This window comes from Podarcis filfolensis (genome assembly GCF_964270895.1).
Source record: "Podarcis filfolensis genome assembly, chromosome: 10".
Taxonomy (NCBI): domain Eukaryota; kingdom Metazoa; phylum Chordata; class Lepidosauria; order Squamata; family Lacertidae; genus Podarcis; species Podarcis filfolensis.
The window spans coordinates 59,122,637-59,146,926 of record NC_139612.1 but is presented as its reverse complement, the minus strand read 5'-3'; positions in this window follow the sequence as shown (position 1 = coordinate 59,146,926).

The following is a 24,290-nucleotide window of genomic DNA, read 5'->3' as shown; positions in this document are numbered from 1 at the left end:
TTCAACTAGAGTTCTGTCGGTGGATGGAAGACCCACGAAGAAGCAGTTGCTGCATCAGGCTAGGCGCAGAGGATGAGCAGCCTAAACAAAGCCCTGCTGCACCTCTGGTCTCTTTGGGGTTTCCTTTGCCCCCACTGAAGTCCTCTTTGGGCTCCAAGGAGGGTCTCCTCGTGAGCCACAAGAGCCAGAGTGGTGTAGTGGTTAAGAGCAGTGGACTTGTAATCTGGTGAACCGGGTTCGCTTCCCCGCTCCTCCACATGCAGCTGCTGGGTGACCTTGGGCTAGTCACACTTCTCTGAAGTCTCTCAGCCCAACTCACCTCACAGAGTGTTTGTTGTGGGGGAGGAAGGGAAAGGAGATTGTTAGCCATTTTGAGACTCCTTAGGGTAGTGATAAAGCGGGATATCAAATCCAAACTCCTCCTCTTCTTCTCTCCTCCTGCCATTTCCTGGTTTGAATCTATTTATTTATTTATTTATTTATTTATTTCCCATGCGCAACCATGCGCACGTTTTGCAATGTGGCCCTGGGTTACGAAGTCACACGTGAGCAGCAAGTTCCCAGAAAGACACACTTACTCAACCCTGTTGCGATTTCCAAGTGTGGCTCCAGAACATTTCTTAGAGGGCGTGTTGGTTGAAACAATGGAAACATGGGCAAATATTGTTTGCTTTTGGCACCTATTTCCCTTCTAATCAGGTTAGAAATGAATTTTTTCTCTTTTGCATTTAACAGGTCACTTGTATTTAGGAGCCACCCTTTTTTTAATGGGGTCCTCCCCGCTTCTCTCCTGGCATGTAGAAGACATGAAACAAAATGGCAGGACTATTTTGAGGGGCCTCTTGACACTTAAAACACAAGCCTCTTCCAACAGCTACAGCTGTGTCAACTCGTCTCATCAAGATTGCCATCCCAAAATAAAACAGCTGTCCTGAATTGAAAATATGTCTTTCCTGCTCCCCACCCAAACAGATATGTGGATGGGCATTCCACTTCCTCAGAATAGGTGCCCCACCTGAATCAACCAGTCTGCTTCACACTTCCTCCCAACCCAGCCACACTTCCTGTATGGAAGATACCTCTCTGGCCCTCGTGTTGTTGCCTTTGGATCTGTACATGCCTGGCCTTTCCCACTCGCAGCAGATGGCTAGTGATAAAATATGCTCTGGACCCAACACAGATCCCTTCTGCATATGTCATCCCAGCAATACAGAAGCTCTCAAACCGCATTCCATGGGAACATTTCTTGAGGACAAAGAGGAATAAATGGATTAAATAGCTCCCATGGTCTGTGTCCCTTCAGGAAGGTGCAAACACCATTAGTCTGGCCTTCCAATGACACCTAATCTACATTTAAAGAAAATTAAGTGGTAAGCCAGGAGTGGGGAACTTCAGGCCCAGTGCCATCTCCATCTGACTCTTGAAATCTCCCCAAGCTACAATCCCTTCCCTCCTCATTGGTGCTACTTCATACCCAGAGTGTTTTTTCCTAGTTCCTGAACTCTGATAATAACCAAGGATAGAGAAAAATGTGTCAGAGTTCAGGAAGATCTTGCTGCTTGAGCAAAGCTTAGCTGGAAGCCTTTTCTACTATTTCCTGTCCAGGAGGCCCAAATGATCTTCCTTGGCTCCCAGTACGTTTCTGAGTTTCAAAGTGTTGGTGCTGACCTTTAAAACCCTAAACGGACTCAGCCTAAAGGAACGTTTCCACTCCCATCATCCAGCCCAGACACTGAGGTCCAGCTCTGAGGGCCTTCTGGAATGCCCTCCCATCAGATGTCAAGGAGATAAAGAACCACACAACTTTTAGAAGACATCTGAAGACAGCCCTGTATTGGGAAGCTTTGAATGCTTGATGTTATGGGAAACAGCAAAAACAATGCAGAAAATGCTGCAATTTAGGTAAGTTCTGCAGACAAATTAATAATAATGAACATCACTTGTATTCAGTTGCATAAGTTCCATTCCTGAGTTCTGGAACTGAAGCAATTTCTGCTCCATTTCTGTTTCTGACAGAATTCTCTGATATCCCTACTGTCTACTGACAACAGCTCTTTAGGATTTGAGGCTGAAATAATTTCTAGTCCTTCCTTCAACCACCAGGGATTGAAGTGAGAGCCTTTTGCATTCCAATTGTGTTAGTTACCACTGAGCTTCAACCCTTCCCTGTATACAGGTAAGTGCTGTCCTGTATTTGAAGTTCTTTAAAAGAACTCTGTAAGGTGGTAAATTGAGGGTTCTTTCTATTTGAATCCTTAAAAATTGGTTTTCTGCACAGTCCTATGCATGTTTGCCATGCAATAAGCCCCACTGATTTCAGTGGCGCCTACTCTCAGGTAGTCAGCACAAAACTGTACCCTATCAGCTAAATCAAAGTAATCAACTAGAGGAGGTGGTAGAAAAGCCTTTAATCAATTCTCAGCCTTAAATAAATACGTAGACTCAACAAAACCACTAGCACCCAAACAAACATCCCCCCCCCCAACTCTGTAGTCAATTAAATTAATTTCCTTGCAAGCTGGGAAATTAGAATGATGGATTGTAAATGTTGTTTCTGATTAAGGTTGTAGGAAAATGCTGTCTGATTAGCCTATGAGGTCACCATAGACAGACTGAATTAATACAGTCACAGACACAAAATGAAGTGGGCAAAGTCCAGATTTCCCTGGAAGGTCGAAAGGAAGATCCCCATTGATCTCCATCTCCGCCTTAGGTCATTCTTCACCTGGACTTGATGGGGAAGGCTGCCAGGTTCCACAAAGGGAGAAAAAGGCACAGGATGAATGTTCAGCCTCTTTGGGGATTTTTGATATTGAAAGTGCTGCTTGTGCAAATGTGGACAAGCCACAGAAAAGACGAGTACAGATTTAGAACTGATTCGCAATTAGCCAACACACCTTTAACTCTTCTGCCCTTTCCCTGGACTTTGCGTTGGAACAAACTTTGCCAAGTCAGGATGGAATTCAACCCTATCCAAAAGGGCTGGAAGTCGGGGAGGAGGAGGGCTTTAAATAAATCGTATTGCTTTAAAAGCTTTAAGTTCTGAATGTTTTAAGGCTTCATGTTCACCCGTTAAAGCTATATTCCTACCTCAAAACTAACTTCTTTTCTCTTTTTTTTTAAGAAAAAGGAGCATGTTTTGCCTTTAATCCTCTCCAAAGACACATTCCATGAATTGCTAGCATCTTTGCCAACCGCTCAGTCTCTCAGCAAGCCTACATACCAGCTTTAAAGTAAGCTTCTCGAAAACCAAAGCAACAGTCCTGTGGGTTACGTTTATATTATTTCCAGATTTGTATAGCTGCAGGCTTCTTTTTAGAGTTGCAAATGATAAGCTGTGTCTTTGTTGCCAGTACTTTTTCCCCCACCCCACCCCGCCTTTTCCTTTTCTTTTTGGTAATATTTAAACATTGCTCACCGATGCGCTTACTGAAAAACAGACTGTTCTAGCTGTTGGGCAACTACACATGCAGCTTTCCCAAAGTACGTTCTTCATTTTCACGGGCTAATAAAGATATTCTTCAGTGGTGGTGGCAACTGCTAAATTCTAGATCCAGACAGAGAATTTCTTTTGATTCCTGAGAGTTCCGTATTTCTAATGTTTATTAGTTCAGCCTACAGCCTAAACAGGAGTTGGTACAGAGCTAGAAAATTCATAAATGGTAGGGATTTCTAACAACAGATGAGACCAACCACACACTGAAACTACTTCCTCATCATGAAAAATGCTGCATAAAAACAAGGGCTTTTCCCACAGAGTCTCTTTGTCTAGCAACAAGCCCAGGACTACCATAGGAGCCAAGTCCTAGTGGCTGAGGTCCCTTTGGCACCCCCAATAAAATATCTGAGGGTGCCAGGGCCCCCCAAGTTGATGGGCATCGCCATTCAAATGGTGTGTGCCATGTCTTGTGATCGATTATGCAAGGTGGAGCTTGCCTGTGTCCTCCTCCCTCCAATATTTTATTCAAGTTGGCACCCCTGTCCCCAACCCAAACATGCATCATCTTCTCCATGTCTGAGCCCTTAGCAAGGTTCAAGGGCTGTTGAGAAATGAAGTCCTACTACACCACAGCCCTACTGCAAAAATAATGATTCCCCTTTTCCATTTCCAGTCACCTCCACATCCAGATTTCCTATTTGGAAACAGTTGCTAGGTTTCGTCAGATGTTGAGGTCAGAGAAGTACCTGGAGTGGGAGATAGTAGTTCAGAAGTACAGAGGAAGAACCTGGTGGTTTGAATCTTGCTGCAACAGTTTATTGCACACAGTGGCACCAGCCTGGTCCTCAGGTCAGGTGTCACATGATTCCTGGAAGTTGGCAGATTCTGGCCTTCAAACAGACAGACACAGTGCTTTGGGGTGGGGGCAAGGCAGCCATTTTGTGCTGGCACCCACAGTGCACTAGGAGTAGTACTATTTAATGTGCTTATATCCCACTTTTTGTGCAAGTCACCTCCAAGCAGTTTTCATAAAAACGTAAATAAATCATTACAAATCACAGAACACAATTTAAAGTAACAGTGAAATATCAGCAACGTCAAGAATACCGATGTTCCTGATATTTCACTGTTACCTTAATTGATATTGAATATCAATAACACCACCACAAAAAAATCAGTGCTATAAAACAGAACCATCTCAAAACCAGCTCATGACTTTTAACAATACTTCTTTTTAAAACAAAAAAAATTTTTTTCCCTTCCAGTAGCACCTTAAAGACCAACTAAGTTAGTTCTTGGTATGAGCTTTCGTGTGCATGCACACTTCTTCAGATACATGCATGCACACGAAAGCTCATACCAAGAACTAACTTAGTTGGTCTTTAAGGTGCTACTGGAAGGAAAAATTTTTTTTTTTTGTTTTGACTATGGCAGACCAACACGGCTACCTATCTGTAACTTCTTTTTAAAACAAACTCTAGACTTTCAACAAGAATTGATACTGGCAGCTCCATTCCTGACAGGAATTGCCTCTAAGCAGGACCCTGCTATCACCATAAACTCTGGTGGCAAAGGGAACCAGACACCCAGTTTGACCCCTGCTGCGTCTGACACTTCCTTGCTTTTCGCCCTCCTCCACAGGACCCGTGTCAAGTTTGGCAGGGTCAGTGGCACCTCCTTCTAGGAAAGACCCCTTCCTTCCCTTGCCTTGGTGGGACCCTTCCCTGTCCCCTTACCTTGGGCAACAGCAGGAAGACTCTACAACAACAACAACAACAACAGCAACAACAACAACAAATATGGTGCCCTGAACCCCTGGCCTACCTGGCGGCAAGTCAGTATGTCAAGTGCCCAGTCCAGGGTCAATCCACATGTCCAAAGTCCAAAGCACAGTCCCGCAGAGATCCTGGGGCCTCCAAGCTGAGGTCCACCAACATGGGAAATTGAGCAGACACGGCAGCTCAGCTCTGCTGCCCTTTGCATGCTGATTGCAGCATCTGGGCTTGATGAAGCACATGACCCTCACCTGTTCTGAGCCAACTCCAGCTGAGGAATCACACCTCTCCTCGCAGAGCTAGTGAGCCCCACCTGGACAGCTAGGGAGCTGGGCTGTGGGTTGTTGCCTGCCTCTGGCTCCTGGAGCTCCCTACACCTCAGGGCCCACCATGTTTATGGCGATGGGTCCTGCTGCTCTGGTTCCTGTATACTGACCCCTATCCCCTCATCATTCTGTGTGACCCCAGGAGTACTTCCTATGCCAACATCTCCTTCCCCATCTCCAGCTTGCCCTGGTGTGTCCCAATCCTGGCTACCTCCCTTGCCAGGATCCTCTTTCTCCTCTCTGTTGTCCTGTCAGTTCATTACATGCAGCCTAGCTGGCAAGCCCTCTTACCTGCCATCTTAAATCCCTGCCAGAGGCATTGTGGGGAAAATGAAAATGGCAACTTAGCCCAGTCCTAAGAAGAATGCTAAGGGACGCGGGTGGCGCTGTGGTCTAAACCACTGATTGGCTTGCCGATCAGAAGGTCGGCGGTTCTAATCCCCATGACAGGGTGAGCTCCCGTTGCTCGGTCCCTGCTCCTGCCAACCTAGCAGTTCAAAAGCACGCCAGTGCAAGTAGATAAATAGGTACTGCACCGGTGGGAAGGGAAACGGCATTTTCATGCGCTGCTCTGGTTTCGGTGTTCTGTTGCACCAGAAGCGGCTTAGTCATGCTGGCCACATGACCCAGAAAAACTCTCTGCAGACAAACGCTGGCTCCCTCTGCTTGTAAAGCGAGATGAGCGCCGCAACCCCAGAGTCGTCTGCAACTGGACTTAACTGTCAGGGGTCCCTTTACCTTTAAGAGGAATGCTGGGTCAGAACAACCCAGGGCTGGCAATAGGCCCTCTTGAGGCCTCAGATCATTAGCCAACACAGTGCTCACCCCGACTTCAGGTCTGCTCCCACACCTTAAGAACGAATACCAAAGAAGGAAATAAGCAGGCATTGCACTGGCTTTACTGGAACAATTACAGACAGTCTTGATGCTCTGGAGGCCTGGCTGGCTTGGCTTCAGCTTGTGTACTGACTCAGAGAACACAACATGTACAGAGACTGCCTAGTGAGAATTGATACCAGTGTATGCCTCATAAAAGGCAGTTGCCACACGGCAAGCGCTGGTGTGTACCCTGTGTCACAGGCTGTGTACACATCATAAATCTAAAAAACATGGCTTTCCTCAAATAAGCCTGGGAACTGTAGTTTGTAAAGGGTGCTGGGAACTGAAGCTCTGTGAGGGATAAATGGCAATTCCAGGATTCTTTGTGGAAAGTCACGTTTTTTAGATTCATGGTATGTATGCAGCCACAGTATGCATACACTCTCAACTCAAAGTGGGGTCACACAGATACCATAATGCATATCCATGTGCTATAGAGTATTTTTATTTGATGGAGGCTGGTCCATTGGGCTACCAACCTCGGTTTGTTCTTGGCCACCCCCCACCTGCCTGCCTTCTTACTTGCAACCAGTCCAGGGGGCAGTTGCTATATTTGCTTCTTCCTCCTTACTTCCAGTGTTTGTTGCCCTTGTAGAACTTAGCAGGAAGGAGGATGGGGATAAAACTAGAATTAGTGGGCTATTCCTGTCACTGGCTCTGGCGCCACCTACTGTTCGGCTCCCTGTCTTCCACCCTACCAGTTCCAACAGTTATACCACTTATGCATGTGTAATATATATCTTGTCTGTATATCTACATGACAGAGAGGAGAAACAAAAATGCAATTTTCTGGCTTTAGCGTCTCTTGCTCTGGCAACCACAGAGGAGAATTAAAATCCAGCTGGGACCGGCAAAATTGTCTCTAATGGTCTTGGCTGGGGAAACCCAGCCAGATGGGTGGGGTACAAATAATAAATTATTATTATTATTGGAACCCTTGTTACACTGGACATCTTCTACATGGGAGATGCAGGATCCAAGTGCCTGTTGCAAAGATTTTTCCAAGTCATGAAATGAAGCAGGGAAACCAAGAAGTTGCTTTGTCATCTTGCATCAGCACAATATATCTGAAGCATTGCTCATGTTTGTACAGTGGTACCTCAGGTTAAGAACTTAATTCGTTCTGGAAGTCCGTTCTTAACCTGAAACTGTTCTTAACCTGAGGTACCACTTTAGCTAATGGGGCCTCATGCTGCCGCCGCGCAATTTCTGTTCTCATCCTGAAACAAAGTTCTTAACCCGAGGTACTATTTCTGGGTTAGCGGAGTCTGTAACCTGAAGCGTCTGTAACCCGAGGTACCACTGTATTTTACTCTGGTTTCCCATTGAATCGGAGTACTTTTCTCGTTTCAACTTTCAAATTTTATTGCTATGCTACACAATACATATGTGCAGCGTTTCACAAAGTCACACAGGTGACGTAAGAGCCTAAGAAGAGACTGCAGGATCAGGCCAATGGCTCATCTAGTCTAGTATCCTGTTCTCACAAGCTGGACCTGCGCACAAGAGCCATCTCCCTTCCCATAGTTTCCAGCAACTGATACTCAGAAGCATGATGTCCTCTGAGCATAGCCAAAGGTCAGCAGCCTTTTATAGCTTTATATAAAAAATGAAAGTGTGTCCACTTTCTAGGGACCCTAGAGGGGAAGTTCTGAAGAACAGATCTATCCCCCAAGCTGCCAGCTGTTTCTCTCTGTTCCCCACTGTCTATTTTAAACTATGCAAGAAAAAGTTGCTATCCAAGGCATGGCTGAAAAGAAGGGGCAACATTTTGGAGCAGAAATTGGAAGTGATCTTGTACACTGCTGAAAATGAACAGCTTGGTTCATGAGGCTCTGAGAAAGGTTTGCAATATTCAAACTCTGTAACGTGTCTATGGTTAAGAAAGAAGAAGGAAGAACCAGCGCCACCTGCTGGGAACCCAGGCACACTTCATATAAGCTACGGTTTGATTCATTCTACAGTACAGTAATAGCAAACTGGGGTGGGGAGCTGATAAGTGCCAACGGAACTTGAGCCAAAATGTGGTCAATGAGAAATAAGAAGACATGCCAGCATATTAAGAGGAACCCCAAGGTTTGTTAAAGTACAATAAATCAAAAACGCACATACGGATAAAACCCTGATGGACAAAACTCTGATGAAAACTGAGCATGTTCAGTCGCCGTGCAAAATTAAGTTTTAGCTGGAAAGGGAAAAGAAAGGAAAGAGGAGAGGGGATGGCTGGCCTGGCCTGCCAGAGACATCTCCTGCAATTCCCTTTTCTATACCTAAGGTGGACAGACTTCAGGCTTGAAGGATCTGCTCTGTTTTTTCGCAACCAGCCCAAAGCCCAACAACCCGTGCCAGGTGCAAAACAGTGGGGCAGACAGACACTTATAATGAAGGTACAGGGTGGCACATTTGTACCTCAGGAATTTATTTGCAGAACTGTTATTGTGCTCAGTCTGCCCTGAGGCAACTGTGCCTACTGATATAGCTCACAACTTCCAAAGTTTTTAAAAAATAAAAAAAATAAAAATTACTGAATTTTCAAATTATAACAACAAATTTTCCACAAATCTTAATTGAATAATTTATATATCCATATTTCTCCCCTCCCCCCTCTTTGGCTTCCCCCGTATTTCCGTACAGTGGTACCTTGGGTTAAGTACTTAATTCGTTCCGGAGGTCCGTACTTAACCTGAAACTGTTCTTAACCTGAAGCACCACTTTAGCTAATGGGGCCTCCTGCTGCCGCCATGCCGCCGGAGCACAATTTCTGTTCTCATCCTGAAGCAAAGTTCTTAACCTGAAGCACTGTTTCTGGGTTAGCGGAGTCTGTAACCTGAAGCGTATGTAACCTGAAGCGTATGTAACCTGAAGCGTATGTAACCCGAGGTACCACTGTATTGGTTTATTAAACAAATTCTATATCCTGCTGATTTTGCCTCTTACATAGTTGTGAAAGTTTAGTCAAAACCTGCCAATGAGTCCAAATCTTTATACTGTCTTTCTATGTCGTTCATAAATGGTTCCCACTCTTTTTTGAAATCGATGTTGTCTCTCTCATGTATCCTGTCAGCTTAGCCAGTTCTGCATAGTTCATAAGCTTAGCATGCCATTCTTCCTTTGTTGGTCATCTTTAATGTGCCTGATATAGGCTGAAACTTGGATGTGGGTTCAAATGTCCACTCAAGCATATAACTCATTCTTAGACAGATTTGTACCTTTCAGCAATGTTGCTTCACAGGTCAGTTATAAAAATAAAGAGTAATAACCCAGTTTGAGCTACACCGAGCTACGTAGTGAAATGGCAGGACGCAATTAATAGAGAGAAGTTTCAGCTCTTCCAAAGACCTTTGCACAGATTATTTCTTTTGCTATTTATGAGAATATTTTTATCCTGGCCTTTCCCCCCTGAAGAACTTTCACATTACATGAAAGCAACACAGTTCCATTAAAACAATGTTTAAAAGATAAAAATACAGGGCAGAGCAGCATCAGAAACAAATGGGAAGCAACCAAATTAACTATCAGGGTTTTAAACAAGTTCTGCCTAAACAGGAAGCCTCATAAGGAGGAGTGACTAAAATAAATGGACCGTAAGTGGTATCAATCATGCCATTTATTTTTGTTTTTTGAAAAGAAAAACACTTGTTTAAGCTCGCTAAATTATAGCACATTTAAAAATGACTGGGTAAGTGTTGGTTTGGCTTTTGGGGAGGCCTATTGCCCTTCAACAGGATGCAGGTGGCGCTGTGGGTTAAATCACAGAGCCTAGGACTTGCCGATCAGAAGGTCGGCGGTTCGAATCCCCCCGACGAGGTGAGCTCCCGTTGCTCTGTCCCTGCTCCTGCCAACCTAGCAGTTCGAAAGCACATCAAAGTGCAAGTAGATAAATAGGTACCACTCCAGCGGGAAGGTAAACAGCGTTTCCGTGCGCTGCTCTGGTTTGCCAGAAGCGGCTTAGTCATGCTGGCCACATGACCCAGAAGCTGTACGCCGGCTCCCTCGGCCAGTAAAGCGAGATGAGCGTCGCAACCCCAGAGTCGGTCACAACTGGACCTAATGGTCAGGGGTCCCTTTACCTTTTTATTGCCCTTCAATAGTTTTAACTCAAAAGCAATTCACACTTTCCCCACCCCCTTCTAACTCTGCATATAATGTGTGTGTGTGTGTGTGTGTGTAATATATGTTGTTTTCCTCCACGCCTTCCTTGCAAATTATCTCCTTCCAACTACTGCCCATCAGTTTCTTGAGTTTCTTCAGTTGGCCCAGCCTTTCCCGAGTGTTTCTAAAAGGGCTTGGTTATGTTCTGCCTGGACAGGAAATGCCTGGTTATCTTTACTGGGCAAGTAGGTGGACCCCATGCCAAAGGTTTTTCAGACAGTTTTTAGCTGCTCAGGAGCAATTTACCACTCCAGACCTATTGTTCCCCCACCCTTCGTCCCCCATTTATTTTAATAAAATTATGACATCCATGACCCCTGTCTGTGCCCCAAAGCAAGGATTAAAGCTCCAACCACACAAAAACAGCCATAAATAATGAAGCCATTGTTCGCAGAAGTTCCCACCAGCCCTTTGGATTAAACAGCAGGCTCATGTAACAGGGCGTTTTGACTCTGCCTTGCTGTATTTTCTACGACATTTGCGATCATTAATTCATCCTGCTCCCCCCACCCTCTCTCCTCAACTATATGATTTGATTGCCAGCAACTTAAATGTGTATGAGGTCTGTTAGCATATTCTCGCTGAGGTAATAAACCTGTGTCTGGGGGGCAGTGCCATTTGAGACTTCAAAAGGGAGGCCAAACAACCAAACATCCCTGCATGCAAAACAAACAAAACTCAAAACCTTTGCCTGCACTCAACAAACTAGCAAATTATGGGAGTCTAGTATGGTGTGGGAGTCTAGGCTGGAACACTTCTCCCTAAAATGCTAGTCTTCTGTGTTCTGCATTTGGGGTGTTGTTTTGTGCATTCGGGGGAGCATTAAGGATGGAGTGCTCAGCTCACTTACCTGAGAGTAAGCCCCAATGAAGTCCCTGGGGCTTATTAATGAGTAGGCATGTATAGGAATGAGTGGTCTGCACTCTCCCCTGCCTCACAGGTTTAACACCTCAGTATTCTGGATCTTGGCTGGTTCTCTTTGTTAAGTTGTGGGTGAACATATCAGACAACACAGCGATTCTTCAAACAGCTCTTGTTTATTCACAAACACTGAACTGAACTGAACTGAAGGGTTCAACCAGCTTGCTTACATAGAGCTCCACTACAATGCAACAGTAACAACTTTCTGTAACTAGCCAATCACTGAACGTCACTTTCAATTCCTTATTTGCATATGTGGACCTGAGTGAAAACTATCTACAGTATCCCCCTGCTGGCCCAGGGTGAGAACTTCAGTACATAACACTCTTACCCATTTTAGAACTCAGGGGGATGAAGGATTATAGTTTATCTAGATCAAAAGACCTCGCTTGTATTGATAAATTAGCAGCCCAACTGTGATAAGGAAGTGGAGATTAAGAGACTTTCCCTTAATACAGGCATAGTCAAGCTTCACGGGTGTCGGGGAAGAGAGGCGGGAGGAGAGGGAAAGTTGCCTGAGAACTAGAAGCCATGACAGTGAGCTTCTAGGTTTGCTTGTGGCCCTTGAGTTAGCATCCAAGGCCAGGTTCAGTGTCTACATTTTCTCGGTACTTTCTGCATTCACCCCTAGGTAGAGTGTATCCTTTATTTTCTACAGCTTTACTATAATAGGATTGAATACAGCTGGGATCCCTTTTGAATTAAGTTCAAGTTTAAAATTCGACCATTTTGAGCCACCCTGACCTTAAAACTACTGCAGTGGGGAAGGGGCTGTTTGCTTCATTTTTTTGATAACATAGGAAGCCAAATCAGACTGTTAATAGTCCAATGTTGTCTATTCCAGACCCTCCAAGTGTTCTTATATTCCAGGGACAGACCGGGATTTACAGAAGCCATCCTGGTTTCTGATTTGATCCTGGAATGTCCTGCTTTTCCTTAGGATGTCCCTATTCTCATCGGAGAAATGTTGGAGGCTATAGAATTATGTGATTCCCCAAGTCAAGGAGATAAGTAACTATACCGTGGTACCTCGGGTTACATACGCTTCAGGTTACAGACTCCGCTGACCCAGAAATAGTGCTTCAGGTTAAGAACTTTGCTTCAGGATGAGAACAGAAATCTTGCTCTGGCAGCACGGCGGCAGCAGGAGGCCCCATTAGCTAAAGTGGTGCTTCAGGTTAAGAACAGTTTCAGGTTAAGAACGGACCTCCGGAACAAATTAAGTACTTAACCCGAGGTACCACTGTACAAGCTTTAGAAGACATCTGAAGGCAGCCCTGTATAGGGAAGGTTTTTTAAAAAAATGTTTAATGTTTTGTTATGTTTTTATATATGTTGGAAGCCACCCAGAGTGGTTGGGGCAACCCAATCAGATGGGTGGGGAATAATAATAATAATAATAATAATAATAATAAGAATAATAGACTAGGATGTCCCTATTTTCATCGGAGAAATGTTGGAGGGTATGCTATTCTTGAATGCCCCTACAATCTCAAAGAGCGGTCCTATCTCATCTGCTGCTTCCTACTGGAGATGCCAAGAATTTAACACACAACCTTCTGGATGCCAAGCACCTGCTCTCCCACTGAGCTAAGGACCCTCTCCTAGAAGACAACCACTTATCTTTCCTAATAAAAACCAGTGGGGGTGTTTTGGTGGGAAATGTTGGGCCTTCTCTGCTGATTGGGGAGTTTGGGCCTCCAGCCCATCTGAGTCTGACAGCCCTGCTATAAAATAAAGCATTAACATTGGCCTTAGTCATGCAAACATTTGCTAGGCTGAAATAACATTTCTCCAAATGTCCAAATAATGCGTTGGAAAATTAGCCCGTCTGGCCTCGAAAGCTTTCAAAATGAAATTCGGAATCACGCCTCCCTCCCACCCTTAAAGAACAAAATATGGGGCCGACTTTCCTCCGATGCAATGGAGGGACACTGTAGCTATCGCATTTCACAGCCATCACACATCTGGCTTAAATATGCTCACCACCTTGACACTCTGCCATAAACCACATGCATAGCCAGACGGCATTAACACCTCTGCTGGGCTGCACCAAGATTATTCATGTATGGCTACAGCTGTTGGTCAGGAGGCAACAGGAAGCAAAGCCTAGAACATCTTCAGATGAAAGAAAGCCCTTCCCACGCACAGGGATATTTTAATGCAAGCTGTCGAAAGCTGTAAGCCCAGTTCGGACATCACAATGTAGAGGTTGTGTCTGCCCAGCACGAAAAGGCTTGGAGCTCAGGTACTCTCTCCTCCCATCTCTCCTCATACACTCCCAATTCTTCCCCTAGTTCTCGGTAACTACAGCTTGCCTCCAGACCAGAACTGCAAGCCATCATTTTAAATGGGTTTCCAATGCTGGTTTGGAGACTAGCTGTGGTTTGCAGTATCTGATTTTAATGTCCCGGCAAGCTATAACTACGCCAATAGAGCCAATCTCTGAAAACCAGTTCCTGGAGTTCAGAAGTAGGAAAACCGGCCAGACCTTCCAAGTGTCCCTGTTTTCCTGGGACAGTCCCTGATGTACAGAAACCATCCCAGTTTCTGATTTGATCCTGGAATGTCCCGCTTTTCCTTTGGACATCCCTAGTTTTATTGGAGAAAGGTTGGGTAGATAGATAATTTATTACGGTCGGAGACCAGCTTATAAAACACACTTGGGGGTACAATCCCAGAAGGAAAACCAACATTTAAAACAGTGTACAACAATAAATTTAAAATTTATAAATGCAATAAGCGTATAGACACTTAAAACTTTAAGATAAGCTCCCGCAGAGAGATGACCCAGAGTCACCCATGGAACTGAGTTTGGGGATTTTCTTAACGAACTAGTTTGGGTCGGGGGATGGTCTGCGCCTACATATCTGTACACAGAATCTGGCGACCATCCAGGTCGTCTTATGATCTTTGCCTAACAGGAAAAGGTCAAATTTTGCTTTTCCGGGAGGTCAGCGAGCCTCACCAGCAGGGGATTAATGGTCTCACTACGTGCCTCTTCATAAAAGGGACATCTAAAGAACAAGTGCACTGGGCTTCCTATGTCCCCCAATGAACAGGTGCAAAGTCTCTGAGCATATGGGACTTTTTTAAAGGATCCTTCCAGGACCAGCGAGGGCAGAGCCAAGCTGCTGGCAGTTGGGTGGTATGGATTGAATCCCACTGTGCTCATGTCACGCTTGCAAGCTTCTCATAGGCCAGGGATGGCTAGCCTGCAGCCCTCCAGACATTGGGGGACTGCTATTCAGAAGGGTTGATGGTCAGGGATGCCAGGAGCTGCAGTCCAATAGCATCTAGAGGACCACAGCCTAATCACCCCTGCCATAGGCATCTGGTTGGCCACCGTGGTAACAGAATGCTCGGTCTGATCCAGCACCGCTCTTCTGGTGTTCTTATATGACACAGTAACTGGGGTGTTGGTCTAGGACTAGGGAAAGGGAAAAGTAAAGGGACCCCTGACCGTTAGGTCCAGTCTGGGGTTGCGGTGCTCATCTCGCTTTATTGGCCAAGGAAGCCGGCATACAGCTTCCATGTGGCCAGCATGACTAAGCCACTTCTCGCGAGCCAGAGCAGCACACGGAAACGGCGTTTACCTTCCCGCCGGAGCGGTACCTATTTATCTACTTGCACTTTGACACGCTTTCAAACTGCTAAGTTGGCAGGAGCAGGGACCAAGCAACTCACCCCATCGTGGGATTCGAACTGCCAACCTTTCAATCGGCAAGCCCTAGGCTCAGTGGTTTAGACCACAGCGCCAACCGCATCTAGGACTATATGGTAGTTAATAGTGGTGCCATTGAATCCATATACAGCAAAGACTCTTTAGGCCAGACAGGCTACACTGCCTGGGGTATGGCTACTCTCCCCTCTGCACATTCTCCAGATTGAGTTTTGCAGCCCTTTCTATATGAGGTATAGCCATGGAGCAGCACTACATGGTAGCACATCCTCTGAAGTGAGAAGAACTTGCATTCCACCTACCAGCAAAGGAGGGAGAGGTGATCTAGAGAAGCCATTTCCATCAGCCTGGTTGGGACCAACAGCCATTGGGATCCTGCCCTCTGGGGGTGATGTTAGAGGGGGCAAACTCCATTTTTTTTTGGCGGAGGGGGTTTCTTGCCCCTTGCTTCCTTGTTGCTGTTGTTGTTTTGATCTTTGCTTATAGGGCAGTTGGGTTCAGTGCGGGAAAGATGGCCAGCCACCCATCACCTTAATTTCCTCAAGGAAAATATACATGAAAATTAGGATGTGCAGATGCCATGCAAATCTGTGTCAGAGGCCTGTGCCCAGCAGCATCCCAACTCCCCTTCCAAAATGGCGCCCATTACCTCCCATTCCACCTGGCTGCATCAGAGAAAGAGGTGATACGCTGAGCTGTCTTATTTGGTGGCTACTGGAAACTACAGGAGTGGAAAGGGCCCTCTTGTGCTCAGGTTTCCCCACAGGCATCTGGTAGGCCTCTGTGAGAACAGGATGCTGGATTAGATGGGCCACTGGCCTGATCCAGCAGGCTCTTCTTATGTTAACTGCCACATTGCTCCTGCCCTCCCAGTTCTGCCTCTTGCAGTGGCCATGGACCAAACTGGCTTGTTTTCACCATCCCTCCTGTCCCCTCTCTTGGGTTTGTTAAAAAACTGCACACCCTTCTTTTAAATTCTGAGTCACCACATGTGCATCAGCAGGAAGGCAGTACAGAAATGCATTTGAATGGGCGAAAATTCTTGAAGTCCTCAAGGATTTGGCTTCTGCCTGACTACCAGATTTCATTTTGAACTCCTTGTTTAACTAAGACGAGCATCCAGAGCAGAAGTTTCTTTTCTCCTGAATGGATTCTGTCCCAGTAGTCTGTCTGCCTAGAGCCAAAAGACTCATAGATCTAGTCCTTGATGAAGGCCTCTGTGAAGATTAATTGCATTTAAAGAGCTGTGATCTAGTGCCCTTGTGTTCCTTATTTTCTAAAGAAAGAATGTATTTTTGGCTTCTGAACAGTAACAGAAAAAGATGGGTGGTAACCTATATGCTTCAAACATTCAAATCCAGTCTAGGGTTTCTTTCTTCTTCTTTTAATCCCCTGGTTCCACTTCACATAATGAATAAATCCACCCACTGAATATCAACAGAAGTAGATTTCCTTAGGAATGTTCATTAGAGAGAAAGACTCCTGCAGGAATTAAGGGGGAGAAAGAGCAATCACAGAAAAGAAACTGTGGTGAAAGGAGAATCAGACCCAACCGTCTCCATCTCCAGAAGCTTGCAAAAAACAAAAACAAATGGGACTTTTAAAAACACAGCAAACCAGTTAAGACAGAACACTTGAACTGAGGTCAACACTGTTTGTCAGCAAGGGACAAAATTTGCCTGTATCAGAACAGAAGCACCAGTGTTATGAAGAGAGAGAGAGGACTCATCATGAATGAGTTCATGATGGCCCATTTTCACGGGCTGTCCAGAAATGGGCATCGTAAGAACATAAGAAGGCCCATCGTACACCAGCAGCCTTTTCTCAACCAGATGCTTGTGAGAAGAAGAAGAAGAAGAAGAAGAAGAAGAAGAAGAAGAAGAAGAAGAAGAAGAAGAGGAGGAGGAGGAGGAGGAGGAGGAGGAGGAGGAGGAGGAAGAGGAAGAAGTTGAAGAGTTTGGATTTGATATTCCGCTTTATCACTACCCAAAGGAGTCTCAAAGCGGCTAACATTCTCCTTTCCCTTCCTCCCCCACAACAAACACTCTGTGAGGTGAGTGGGGCTGAGAGACTTCAGAGAAGTGTGACTAGCCCAAGGTCACCCAGCAGCTGCATGTGGAGGAGCAGAGATGCGAACCTGGTTCCCCAGATTATGAGTCTACCGCTCTTAACCACTACACCACACTGGCTCTCAAGCCCACAAGCAGGACCTGAATATGCAGCCCGCCTCCTGTAGTTCCCAGAAACTAGGAAAGAAAACACCCTGCATCTAGAATTGAAGCTAGCATGGAGAAAAGTCCTGTCTAATCCACCCTTTGCCAGCTGTGCAGTGAGTTTTCTCACTGCAGTGAATTTTTCGGAGAGCCTTCAAAAATGAGATTGCTGCACATCACCTGAAGTGATACTGTCCATTCTACCACCTTAGCCCTAGGGCTGGGCAAGAATCTGAAGCTGGCTTGACCAATATCAGTGACAGCACCAAGAGTTGGCATGGTTAGGAATCTGCCGATGACTCACTCCCGAGGAGAAGGTCCACTGGCAAGAGCAACATGGCATCACGGCTCTCTGGGACCACTCCTCTAAATCCAGGGTACCCGCTGCATTACTAAGAAGCCCTTGCTCCTTGCAGTCAGTAGCTTCCCTTCAGAGAGTCGTGGCATTTGAAACAGGGTTTCCTAAGCACATATGGTTATGTATGTGTGCCATATGGGAGCAGGCACACCCTGAAGTCTGTTTATTATGCCTAATTATCATTAAAGCCTCTGTCTCAGCGATTTAAGTTTTCATTGTGATGATGGCAAACTAAATAGCAATACTAAGCATATTTCCACAAAAACAACTTATTAGTTCCTTACATACACACAAAATGAAGCAGACTTGCTGTTGCTTTTGGCTTCCTTCAAGAGTCCTCCTGCCCTCCCCCCTCCGCCAAACACATTTGAAAAAATATATAAATGAAGGCAGCCCTAATTGAGGTTTGTTCAGGCAAGCATTTTGGCCTTCTTGGGAAATATGGACAAGTGCCCTCTTTCTGACTTAGAGATTTCCAAAATATGAACTACAGACAAATATTGTGAAAGGGGATGGAGAGGCTCCCAAGTCTGAACCCCTGAACCCTTGAGGCTGGAAACTTCCATAGGCAATCTGCTAGGAACTTTGTCTCAAGTGCTTTGTGCATATCAGTCCATTAAGCATTCAGCGAAATTCCAATTCCTATTTGTAGATGCAAATCTACATCTGCATCAATGCCAAGACCAAGTAAAGATGAACAGATAATTTACTAAAGGAGACAGGCTGGAGATTATCTATAAAAAGGAAAAAGAGAGGGTTAGCATGTCAACATGGAATGAAATAAGCTTCCAAATAAATAGGCTTATTTTTAAAAAGGGGTCATACACTAACCATCATCCCCATGTTCTTTTGTATTTAAATAAGATTTTATTAAAGCTTTTTCATAATACAATAAGATAAAAGAAACTATTCTAAATAAAAACAAAAACAGAGAAAAAAGAAGAAAGATTCTATGATTCTACGATTCATAATTATTCATCCCGCCATCCTTGGCTTCATTCCGCTCCTCCAAGTTTCTGTGTCCTCTTTAATTCCACTTTCCATTTCATCCATCTCAGTTCTAATCACTTTTATTTGCTCATCAAACAATTGCTGAATGCTGCCAACAGTGAATGGAATGTCCAAAAATGTATTTGTGATAATGAATGTTCTTGGTCTTATTAACAATTAAGTCTCGACCATAATATCTTGACAGCGTTATCTCTTATCAGAACACATTCTTTTCCCAAAGAGGCAATATGAAGTAGCAAAATTACTTTCAATTTCAAGGAAACAATTTCGCCAGGAAAACAGATACCGTATTTTTTGCTCTATAACACGCACCAGACCATAACACGCATGTAGTTTTTAGAGGAGGAAAACAAGAAAAAAAATATTCTAAACGAAATAGTGGATATATGATTTTTGTGGTTCATGCTGTGGCCACAGACATGTGATCTGACAGTGAGTTTGGAGTAGCCCAATGCAAAAATCCTGAGGATCCATGTAGATCCATGCTTTGTAACCACGGAGGAGGGAAGGAAGGGGAACCATGGATCCTCTGCTCACAACTGCAGCAGATCCCCCCCCCCCCCGCCACCCGCAGGCATTCGCTCCATAACACGCACAGACATTTCCCCTTACTTTCTAGGAGGAAAAAAGTGAGTGTTATGGTGCAAAAAATATGGTAATTATCAAACAAAGGAAATAAGAATTCTTAGTACTCAGAACTCTCTTGATCATTTAAAAATTTCTTTGTTCAAACAATTAGAGCAGGCATAGGCAAACTCCGGCCCACCAGATGTTTGGGACTACAATTCCCACCATCCCTAGCTAACAGGACCAGTGGTCAGGGATGATGGGAATTGTAGTCCCAAACATCTGGAGGGCCAGAGTTTGCCTATGCCTGAATTAGAGCATGCTTTTCATTCTGCCAGAAGACATTCAGCCTGCCATGTTCCTCCCCCTGGAAGTCTCAAACATTCCCATTAACTGAGTTAGGCTACATGCACAATTGCACATTAGTGGCTTAAACACAGCAAGGTCATTTCCCGCCACTGCACTTCAAGTAGTGTACACACCAGAGTGGAGGCAGGAATGTCTTCACCTGAGGTACGTTACCTGTTTGGTTTCCCTGCCCCTGCAATCCCTTCAAACTCGTGTTCATAAAGTCTTGTTGCTTCTTCTTTTTTTACAATTATTCAGCTCAAGCTGGAGGTATTCGGCAAATCACATCTCACTCTTTGTGGAACAGAAGAGGTTATTTTTGCTATTATAATTGGCTGCTCCTGCAAAGATAGCTAGGTGGTCCTTTTGAGGTTTGTAAAAATCAGATGTGCGGAATGAGTTTGATTTCAAAATGGGGGAAAGGAATGTGTTTATCTTGGGGTGGGGAAGCTTATCACTTTTACTTTGTTGCCTCGAGTGCAGTTTAGCAGAGAGGTGAGATATCCTTATAGGTTTAAAATAAATATCTGCAGTGACAGTAAAAGCCATGGGACAGGGGCTCCCCCCTCCCAGCCCTCTTTGATTTACTAAAAAGTGCTCTGGGGTTAAGAGGGGTAAGCAGGAAGGCAGACATTTTTGGTGGTTAGCTGAGGCTGGATGATGCAGCTGAAATCTAGACACTAGTCAAAAGGATTCTTCATGGATATCAGTCATAGATCTAACCATTCTGTTTTAATTTCCTGGGGCAGGGGGGGAGATTTCTTGCACATTTGAATGTGCGATTGCCCTGGACGTTTCCATGGCGCAGGCCACAGTTTTGAATTAATACCATATTATTACTAAGATTTCTAAGAAAACATACCTGCTGCTTGCCTGAAGCATGCACATCTATAATTAAAACACATGTAACTGGAAATTTAGAAGACTTAAAGAGAAAGAGCTGGGAGACCTGTCCAGTCTTATTCCATTAGGAGCCTAGGAAGCTGACTTACACCTACTCAGATCACTGACCCATGCAGCTCAGTCTCATTCACATTGACTTACAAGGTTTCGGCCGGGAATATTCTCAGCCTTACCAAGAGATGTTGCCGAGGACTGAATGTTCTCCCCATGAGCTACAGTGTCAGGGCTGGAGCTAGGTGCAGGTCATCAACAAAGCAATGACTCACCCGAGGCCAATGAAGTGAACTCTTCAAGGAAAACAAACGCAGCTCCTGCCTAGGGGTCTCAGCAGCACTCTCCAGGAGGTCTTGCCCCGATGAAGCAGTTGCAAGGACTGAAGGTCCCTGCCTTCCCAGTGCCCACTAGGACTTCTCCTCTCCTGGGTCTTTCTCAGGCTGTGTCTGTGCACAACCACCCTATGCTGTGCCTGTTTCATTTCTCTTCGAGTTCTAGGGGACCAGGGAGGAGAGGAGCTGGTTGCAGCAGGAGGGAGAGACTCCCTGGATTCTTCAGCAGCCCGTCTCCATTCTGCCTTTTGGCCCCCCTCCCCTCCAGCCCCTGCTTCAGCCTCAGAGTCTGAACTGCTCTCTGCCACATCTTCTTCTGGTTCACTAAACCCTGTCACCTCTTCTGCTGCTGACCCCTCCTCCTTCCCCCTCTGACCACCAGTCACTGTCTCACCCTCAGTTCCTTGGCTTGGAGCCTTCTTCCCCTGGGGGTTCCCCTAGGGGGATTCCCCGGCTGCTGTCTCCCACCATTCCTCTGCATCCAGCTACCCCATGACATGCAACCTCTCCCCCCAAGGAAGTAATAAGTCCCATTTCACTCCATGTGACTTATTTGCAAGTGAACATGCAAGGAGCAAAATCCCCTCTAACCCCCAACTCCTCTGTCACTGGGTCCTGCGGCTCTTTCCTGGCTGAGCCAAGTGCTCGGAGGCCTGTAAATTACCCACAATTACTCAAACCAATTATGGGGCAGTGTGGGAAACTTAAATGGTGGCTCCCTGGTTCTGATTGGAGCGCCAGTTCAAAATGGCGGACCATGCTGGGTGCTGGCGCCAGATCTGTTATTTTATTAAGAGACAAATTCATGGAGGAAATGTCTGTTAACAGCTACAAGTCACAATGCTTATGTTCTTCCTCCACTGTGCATCTGAACACTAGTTGGGAATCTTGTGCCGTGAATCACAAGAGATTACTATTACAGCCAGGTCCTGCTTGCAGGGTCAAGTCTGGTAGGTGATGCCAAAAAAATACGAGGTTGCCTGGTCATAGATAAACATGTAAGCCTGCTATAAGTGAGCAATATTTTCAGGATCAGGGACAGAGAGGCCAAGCTTAGCAGGATCTGATCTGGGGTGGTGTTGGATGTGGAGGAGAAACAAGAGGAAGGGCTCATGCTCTGGCTATTCTATGCTGGTTTCCCCTTGCTTTCTGGGCCCATTCAGCACCCCTTTTCTGGTTATAGACTTCCCAGCTGTTCCTGATGATGCTGACTCAGCACCGGGCCCCATTCCTTTGCTCTCCTCTTCCCACCAACATGAAAGATGCTTCTCCTGCAAGATTCCCACTGGCTGTCAGATGAAAGGAATTGGCTGAGTCACTTGGGGAGAAACAGCTGCTGCCAGAGAGGACAGGGGGAAAGGATGTGGCGAAGCTCAAGCGAGCAGCAGCACCTGGGAAGCCTTCTTTCCTGGAGTTGTTGGGTAAGGCAAGTGCCTGCACACAATCATGGATGGACCCCTCACTAGCAAGGCTTAGAGCAGGTTCTGGGGGACCCTGTGGTCCTCCAGGAGTGGTTGGACTCCAACTTCTGTCATCCCCATCCACTATGGCAAGTCGTCAGGGAATGATGGGAGATGGAGTCCATCAACATCTGCGGGACATCTGATGGGAGATGGAGTCCATCAACATCTACAGGTTCTCCATCTCTGGCTTAAAAAGATATATACTTAATGGATGTTAGTCATTTTGTTCATCATCATCGTCATCAAACCTTTTATTGGCATCACATACAAACATCCAAAACAAATCAATACAGAATTACCACTTCCCCAGTGGCACAAAACATTTGCTAAAAGAAAGGAGGCAGAGCAATCTATGGTCATTTTGTTTTTAGGAATTAAGTGGAATTTGGAGGAGGCAGAGAACAAAATAAGCCAAACCATCAGTAGGCATCACAAATACTTCTTTGTTTGTTCATTGGATTGGCCCAGACAATCTCAAGAGCTCTGGTCCACATTAAAATCAGTGCAGCAATTACTCAAGATATCTTTCCTGCTTAACAGCTGAAAACCAGCACTATTTTTTAATATTAAAAAAGGCTTGTAGGGCTTTTGAAAAATATAGTGTTGGAGCAGTCTTTCAGGAAGGTAAACTGCACAAGTCTCATTGTGATTGATGGATCCTCAAGAATAGTGGAATAAATTAAGTGGGTGGGTTGCAAGAACATTAGGCCCTGCTCATACCTGGTTGTTACACCCTGGTTGTACATTTCCATGAAGCGGCAGCAGCACACCAGTAGGATATCCCTTGGATGTTTTCCTTTTTCTTTGCCTGTATCTCTGCCAGACAAATGGAAATTTACAAGGAAGCCAACTGTACAAACAGTATACGCTCAATAAATACCAGAGAAGCATAAACAGAAATCTGGAATGGGACTGCAGATCTTCAACTGGAACATTAAGTCAACCGGCCACACTGAAGTCTTGTTTTTGTTTTTTAAGGTATAATGAAAGTTCCCCACATAATAGACCAGCAAAATATCCATCCTTTCTGTGTGGTGGGACTTATATACAGAAAGGCCTCCTGGAGGATGTACACAGACCCACATTACATACCCAATGCAGTGGGATTCTAGTCAGTGATGGTCAACCAGGCGGGATATAAATGTAGGCTGCAATACTGCGCACTTTCCAGTGAGTAAGCCCCACCGACCACAGTGGGACTTGCTTCTAAGTGGACATGCATAGGATTGGGCTGGTAATAAGTAAAAACATCCAAATATATTGCTCAAATCAGAGGTGGGATGGGAGAGCAATAGCTACAGTTCAGTACGTATTGGCAACTTTTCCCTCCTGTGCTCAGTTTCTTTAAGGGAATTCTTAATATAACAACAGCCTCAATGTGCTACTGAACAACCCTCTGCTCATCCCTGGCAGTGAAACCTTTGCTTGAATAAATGTCTTGCTCTGCCTTTGGGGCACACTTTTACTTGGGCTTTGGTGAACTTGCAGAGTTGGGAGAGCAGCTACCAAAGTTACTCCGAGGACATCGGTCCATGCTAATTTTAACCCAGCCATTCAAAACAACGAGTTCCCAAAGTACTTGTTCTGACCCATTCATCTAGTCCTGCAAAGCCAATGGTTGTGTGGTACATTGGATAGCGTGGGGTCCAGGAGACCCACACAGTTCCAAAGTTTTCTGCAGGCCCTTTGGCTAGCCAGTCACACTCTCTGCCTAACCTACCATATAGGGTTATTGTGAGAATAGGCGCACGCACGCGCGCGCACACACACACACACACACACACACCCCTGTATACTTCAGAGGAAGACTGGGATAAAAATCTAGTGAATATTTAAGTGAAATTTTAAAAATCATCCCTGGTTTGCATCATTGGTTTATTTTGGTAACTCTGGGTGGAAAAGATTGCCGTACAAATATTTGGTTAGG